The sequence below is a fragment of the Cimex lectularius genome, unplaced genomic scaffold, assembly GCF_000648675.2.
Source record: "Cimex lectularius strain Harlan isolate CLEC.00 unplaced genomic scaffold, Clec_2.1 scaffold61, whole genome shotgun sequence".
NCBI classification, from domain to species: domain Eukaryota; kingdom Metazoa; phylum Arthropoda; class Insecta; order Hemiptera; family Cimicidae; genus Cimex; species Cimex lectularius.
In genome coordinates, this window is record NW_019392650.1 from 1,049,529 (window position 1) to 1,056,164 (window position 6,636).

Sequence of the window (6,636 nt, forward strand, 5' to 3'; positions counted from 1 at the left end):
TGTTAGGATGATGATAAATATGATGAAGATACCAGGAAGCCGGGGTTTCGTATTCCTCAAACACTGCTGAATTCTTGCTTATCGTACAGTTCATGGTTTCTTAGTTCAATTCAATTGACTCAACTCTTCTTTAAGAGGTAAAAGGTCATTGACGGTTACTGGAGGCATTCTTTTTACCCTAACTTAGGGTTGCTTCACATTCGTAGATAATTTTATCGATATGTTATGATGTGTAAACGTGAAATAAAAAGAATTTATACACGCACAAAACGCACAGGCCAACCACTACACAACCGACCACTGATGATGGCGATTGTACCAGCAACTGACGTCCCCGAAGTCAACGTTGAATGCCTTGTTGCGCCGGTGTTTTACATAGTTCTATAGAAAGAAATAAAATAAAATGATTATGCTACATTTGGCGGTGGTTCTTTAACCAGGAGTTTACTAAGTCCGACATCTAGAGCAACATCGCACCGTTTACGCGTGCCACTTACACGCTTAAACGTATTGCCTCCCTGGGATGTTCAATTCCTGCAGACTGTGATTTTTTTTCAGACGCTTTATATACTTTTAAAAAGAAAATCTCAAATGGTTAATATTCTTATCTTTTGTTGCTATAGATGAACTCTTAACGTAGCAGACTTTTGTTTCTATCAGCTTATTTTTATTATACATCATGTAACTTTTATATATTTTATATTTTAGGTAATTCTTTTGATTATGTTTCGTATGCTTATAGCCGCTCTTTTTCGGGCTTTCCCTGTAGAGCTTATATTATAAATAAATTTTGAAAAATAAAAGAATACTTTCCGGATGGTTATGTGCTACCGGTAGAGGAGTCACGTGGGAGATTCTACGAAATTAACGTTAAAGGAATGAGCTCCTTTACGAAATTTGATAAAAATAAAAATAAGGACAATCAAATAAATCTTGCACTGAAAGCTATATGTAACAAATTTAAAATTTAAATGGTTTTAAAACTCTAAAAATTGAAAAAAAAAACACAATATAATAGAGAGATAAATAACCATTACAGATCACTTGAAATCAAAAGAGTATTAAATTATAATTATTACAGGATGATGAGAATTATATGCTCGTAGTATTAAAAAACAAACACGAATCAGGCAATTAAGGCAAATGATGATGTAGTGAGGCTGTATCATGAAGGAAGTGCTCGTGTTTTGAAAACTAATGAAACGTGTACACTATGCAATATGAATTCAAATGAGACATTGGAAAATTTCCTTCTTCGGTATCCTAATTATAATCATCTTAGAACAATATTTATTTACCAACATACCGATTACATCATCCCTCAAGATCAATTGTGTAAGTTGTTGGAATTTAAAATATATGGGAAAGTCGAAAATGTATACTGTTTTATGAATTGTGGTATCCTAAAAATAAGAGCATTTATTTATAAGGAATGAATAGAGACATCACTTCAAATGTATGTTCCTCTCATCAAAAATTTATTCTAACTGCCAAATTTTTATATACCAATAGATTGATTTTGAGTGCTATAACTGTTAATTAGTGTATGTCGAGTGAAATAAATACATTTTAATTTATATATTTATTGTTACAATATTATAATTACATAATTGATCAAGTGATAATTAGTTGTTATAATTAGTTTGATTATTGACTATTGGCCATTCATTATTGGTAGTTGGTAGTGTGTATATTCTGTCTAAATAATACATGTTTTACCTTGTTATATTTAATAATAAATATATATATATTAATGTAACGATGAACTAGATTATCGACCTGCTGGAAACATGAAGTCTTTTCGGAGGATCTACGGAAGAGGTCAAACACAGAGAAAAACTTCCTTTCGGTTTTCGCCGAGCTTTCGACAATTTTATACTGTCATCTTCAGGGCCTGTTTTATTATCATATAAAAAAACAATTAAAACATGAAAAAAAAATTATACAAAAATTGAATATCTTACTTTAAACCTTAATGGGGAATTAAACGACATGGTGTTTTGGGCACATAAGTACATTATGTTTGTTGGGGCTCAGCAACTAAACATTATTTAAATTGAATAAATTAATAATTAAAAATTACAACTAAAATTACAATAAGAATTAAAAACGTGGTCGAGAAAGGTTACCTCATATAAGTCTAAAAAAANTTCTTAAATATATATATATATATATATATATATATATACAATTAACTTATCTTAAAATTTAAATCACTATATAATAGGATCACAGATCAAAACCAAAAAAAACAAACCCTCTTCGACGAGAGGAAGAAAGGCTACGGGATACACTCGTTTTTTCTCCCCCAGTTGAAGATGATGTATAAAACTGTCGAAAGCTCGGCGAAAACCGAAAGGAAGTTTTTCTCTGTGTTTGACCTCTTCCGTAGATCCTCCGAAAAGACTTCATATATATTAATAATAAATATATAATTCTAATTATGCAATAACTCTCTATTATGCATATAAATACATACCAAAGAGATTAAAAATTATTTATTTAACTACTATTTACATATTGTTAAATATTTACAATTATAAAATACTGGATGGTTATCATCGTGAGGTTATCTCGGTAGGATCTGGCACCTTTGAATCTTTTATAAACTTAAAAACTCTTTGGTCTTAATCTGATATTTTATTTTAACTGATTGATGTGGCAGAATGTCTTCGAAGAGTGCATTACTGGTCATAACGGTGTAAAAATGGGAAAACAAAACTGAACAATAAAAATCACTCATTGTTCAATTGTACTGTCCTTCACTATATTAAAAACAAAATTTGACTACTCCTAGGTATTAGACTGTCGAGGTATTCCCACTCAAGTCTGAGACAAAAGTTATCAGTAGATTTAGATAATTACAACGACGATTCTTAAAATTCCGTCCAAACCTTTCGATCCACCCTAACCCAACTGCAAAAGCCCTCTATACAATTTCCCATCTCGAAACCTTCTTCGCCTATAATATTCCATGTTGGGATTATTAAAGTTGTCTGCTTTATCAAATGCCCGCAGTGATGGCAATAATGTCAGTGTTGTGACCTGGAAAAAATTAACAATAATATGTATAAATATGTAAGAGGTACGACACGCTAGACTGGTTAGTGATATGATGAATATTTATTTTCGTTGTATGTACATATTAAAAAGAACTTTATCTTGAAATTATACGTTGCGTGGGCGCGGATTAATAAAATGTTAAACTCTGTTAGTTCTTTTGAAATTTATTTACATAAAAAATTCAATTTTTTGCAGCTATAAATTTAACTATTTGAATTGTAAGCGCAAGCCCCATTAGAAAGAGGATTTGAACAAAATGAAAAACTGGTTCGTCAGATCAAGGCGAACAAGAGGCACTTTCGTGAATACATCACAAGCTCATTCGAAAGCAAATTTGTAAAGCCAGGAAGCAATTACGGCTCAAATTGGTCGGATCCATTCTCTGATGAGCGCTGAAAAAAAAAGGTTTACATTGGATTTTTGAAAAATGGATCGCCCCACCCATCAGGCAAGTTCTAAATATCCCAAGGAAAGAGACGCGAAAGGGTGGAATGGAAACCGATTTCTTCCATATCCACAAGGCCTTAAAAGTTACAATTGATTCCTTGGCAGACAATGCCTATCGATTAGATCTGCCCCAACTGCGAATTGTCAAAGAAACAAATGACATTGACTTTTTATAAAACAACAATTGATTTGCATTGATCTGTTAGTAACAAATATTAATGTCGATAACATGTGTACTATATACTTTCATGAAAAAAAAAAAGTCTTTAAAGCAAATGCATTTAGGATATGAATTTATCTCTCATAACTCGTTCATATTTCTCTCTCTCTCTCTCACACTCATACACACACACACACACACACACACACACACACACACACACACACTCTCTCTCTCTCTCTCTCTCTCTCTCTCTCTCTCTCTCTCTCTCACACACACACACACACACACACACACACACACTCCCCCTTTCTCCTATGTGTCTATATATCTATATCTCTCTGTTCAAATCTGTCTATTTGTCCATCTGTCTTTTTCTCCCTCTCAATATCAATACATCGATCATTACCTATTCTCTATCTAATACCTTTAGATTTTCTGCTTCCAGGATGTTTCATATCTTTGAGGTGATTCGTGATGCACTGTTAAGATTTGGTTGAATCATTAACCCTAGCTAAGGATATATTTAAATTTAGATAGTTTTAACATTGGCTTATGCCAAATTTGGTCGAAAGTCTATTTTGGTGTTTACAATATTTTCAATTTCATTATATATTTATCATCCTATCTCTCGCATATTGCTCATCTATTTATCTACCTGTCTATGGACAATATATGGATATCTTATCTCACCGATTTTTACTGATACTCTGATTACTGATTTCTCTTTTACTCCCAATATTTTTTTACCCTATGTATCTTTGACTGCTTGTCATTTTCTCTCTCCCTCCCTCCATTCTATCTCTTTTTTCTTGATTTCTTTTCTTTCCGCACGCTCTCTTTCTCATTTTCTCTTTCTCACTCCCTTTCCCTCTCTCTCATGATAAAGACATAATAAACAAGGCAGAAAGAATACTTTTTTGTTATGCCATTATCATGAGAGATAGGTCATCATAAAGACATAATAAAAAAGTTTTCTTTCTGCCTCTTTCCAGCTCTCTCTGTTTCGTTCTATCTCTCTCTTTCTCGTTTACTATCTTTCTTGTTTATTCTTGTTCTCTCTCACTCTCTCTCCCTCTCTCCTCTCTCTTTCTTGTTTACTGTCTTTCTTGTTTACTCTTGTTCTCTCCCTCTCTATATTTTACGCTCTCTATCATAATGACTTTCTCTTTCATTTTTGCTCTCTTTGCTCTCTCTCTTTCTCTATCTACCTATCTCTATCAAATCATTTAACTTTGTTTTATTTTTTAACGTATATTTTCTCTCTTTCTATCTATCTATCTCTTTCTTTATTTTTCACCCTCCCTTTCCCTTTCATTATATTTGCTCCTATCTATCAATATCTATTTAATTCGGTTCGTTCTCCAGCTCTATCTTTGACTGCTTGTCATTTTCTCTTTCTTTCCCTCCCTCCATTCTCTCTCGATTTATATTCTTGTCTTTTTATCCCTTTCTTATATACTGTTTCTCTCTCTTTCTCTTTCTCATTCTCTTTCTTTATCGTTCTCCTCCCTAAAATTTCTATATATACATCTACCTATATCGATATACCTTTTTATATATTTATCCATCATTCTTTATGTTTCTGCATGTTGAAAACAGTGAAATTATCTTATTTCCTTTTATATATACCACTGATAAAGAAACGTAACGCTCATGCAGAAAATTACTTTAAATAATATAATGTAATATTTATAATATATTTTGCAATAAGTTATATATTATTATTATTATTACTGATAAAGACATTGAGTTTTGTTTATTGCCACCACTTATTTGTATGTTTTCCTAGTTTCAGATATGTTCGAATTTAGATAGTTTTTACATTGACTGAAAAAGGCTGATGTACAAAAAAAAAGAAGTTTTATTTTGCGTTCGCTACTAACTTAAATTCGTAAGTCATAATCCGACTGTTTTGCCTTATGTTTGTGTTTAAAAAATATAAAAACCGAAATGTTAGACATCTCGAGGATTTAGCCAGTATCTTTCCAAGGCTGAAGCCAATCTCGGTTCGACAGGTTTTTGTTTTAGGTTAATACACTGTTTTGCCCGGCTCGGCCTCATTAAGGTCAGGTGCTGTAATGCATAACTCTGGAGACTTTATTGGCTGTCTCTCGATTATCTCCACCTATTTGGGCCGACCTTCGACAAAATGGACTGGGGGCGTTGCAACGTTTACAGTCAAATTTGCATCTTTTTTGGCAATATCTTTTCTTACATAATATACTGTTCTTTATTCTGACAATTAATCTTATTATATTCCTTAATACTTATATGTATATGACAACGAATGGGGGTGAGAAAAAGTTGGCGATATAAGGATAGAGAGAGAGGGTAAGTGAGAAAGAGCGAATGAGAGCATTAATGAAACTTATTTATTTATCACTCTAGAAGCGACCTCAAGATGTATAAAAATGTGACCGTTTAAACAAATCTTAAAAGAAAATTAATGTTGAAACTCTAGTTTATTTGATCCACTGTAAGAAACCATTTTTTCAATCAATTGCCCGACTTCCTGCTGATACAACTCCTTGATGGAGAAAAGCGATCGGCTTATAACTTTTAACTTAATTATAACTTTTAGATTGTTTCCCTTGAACTGTAAGAGCTAATGGACGAAACAAGAATCAGACGAACATGGACTGTACTATATGTTGGTGCATCAGATCCCATGAATATCTTAAGCTTTTCCTTGCTGCGGTATGTCTTTGAGGTAAAAGAAAGTACCTTATGACAATTTGACGTAAAAAAATTGAAGAAAAAACTACAGTCTTTAGTTTTCTATTTATTAATCACATTTCATCTTCGGACTGCCTGCCTTGAGTAAAGATGAAATGATCTGCTCTTTTTAACCACTCTTCAACGGTGCTCAGAGCGATAGAGTCAGGAGAGATGCATTGACAAGCATTTTCTTTCCTTTGCCGCAGTTCTTCGGCTGTGGTTACTCGGTTATAATTTGGCGTTGA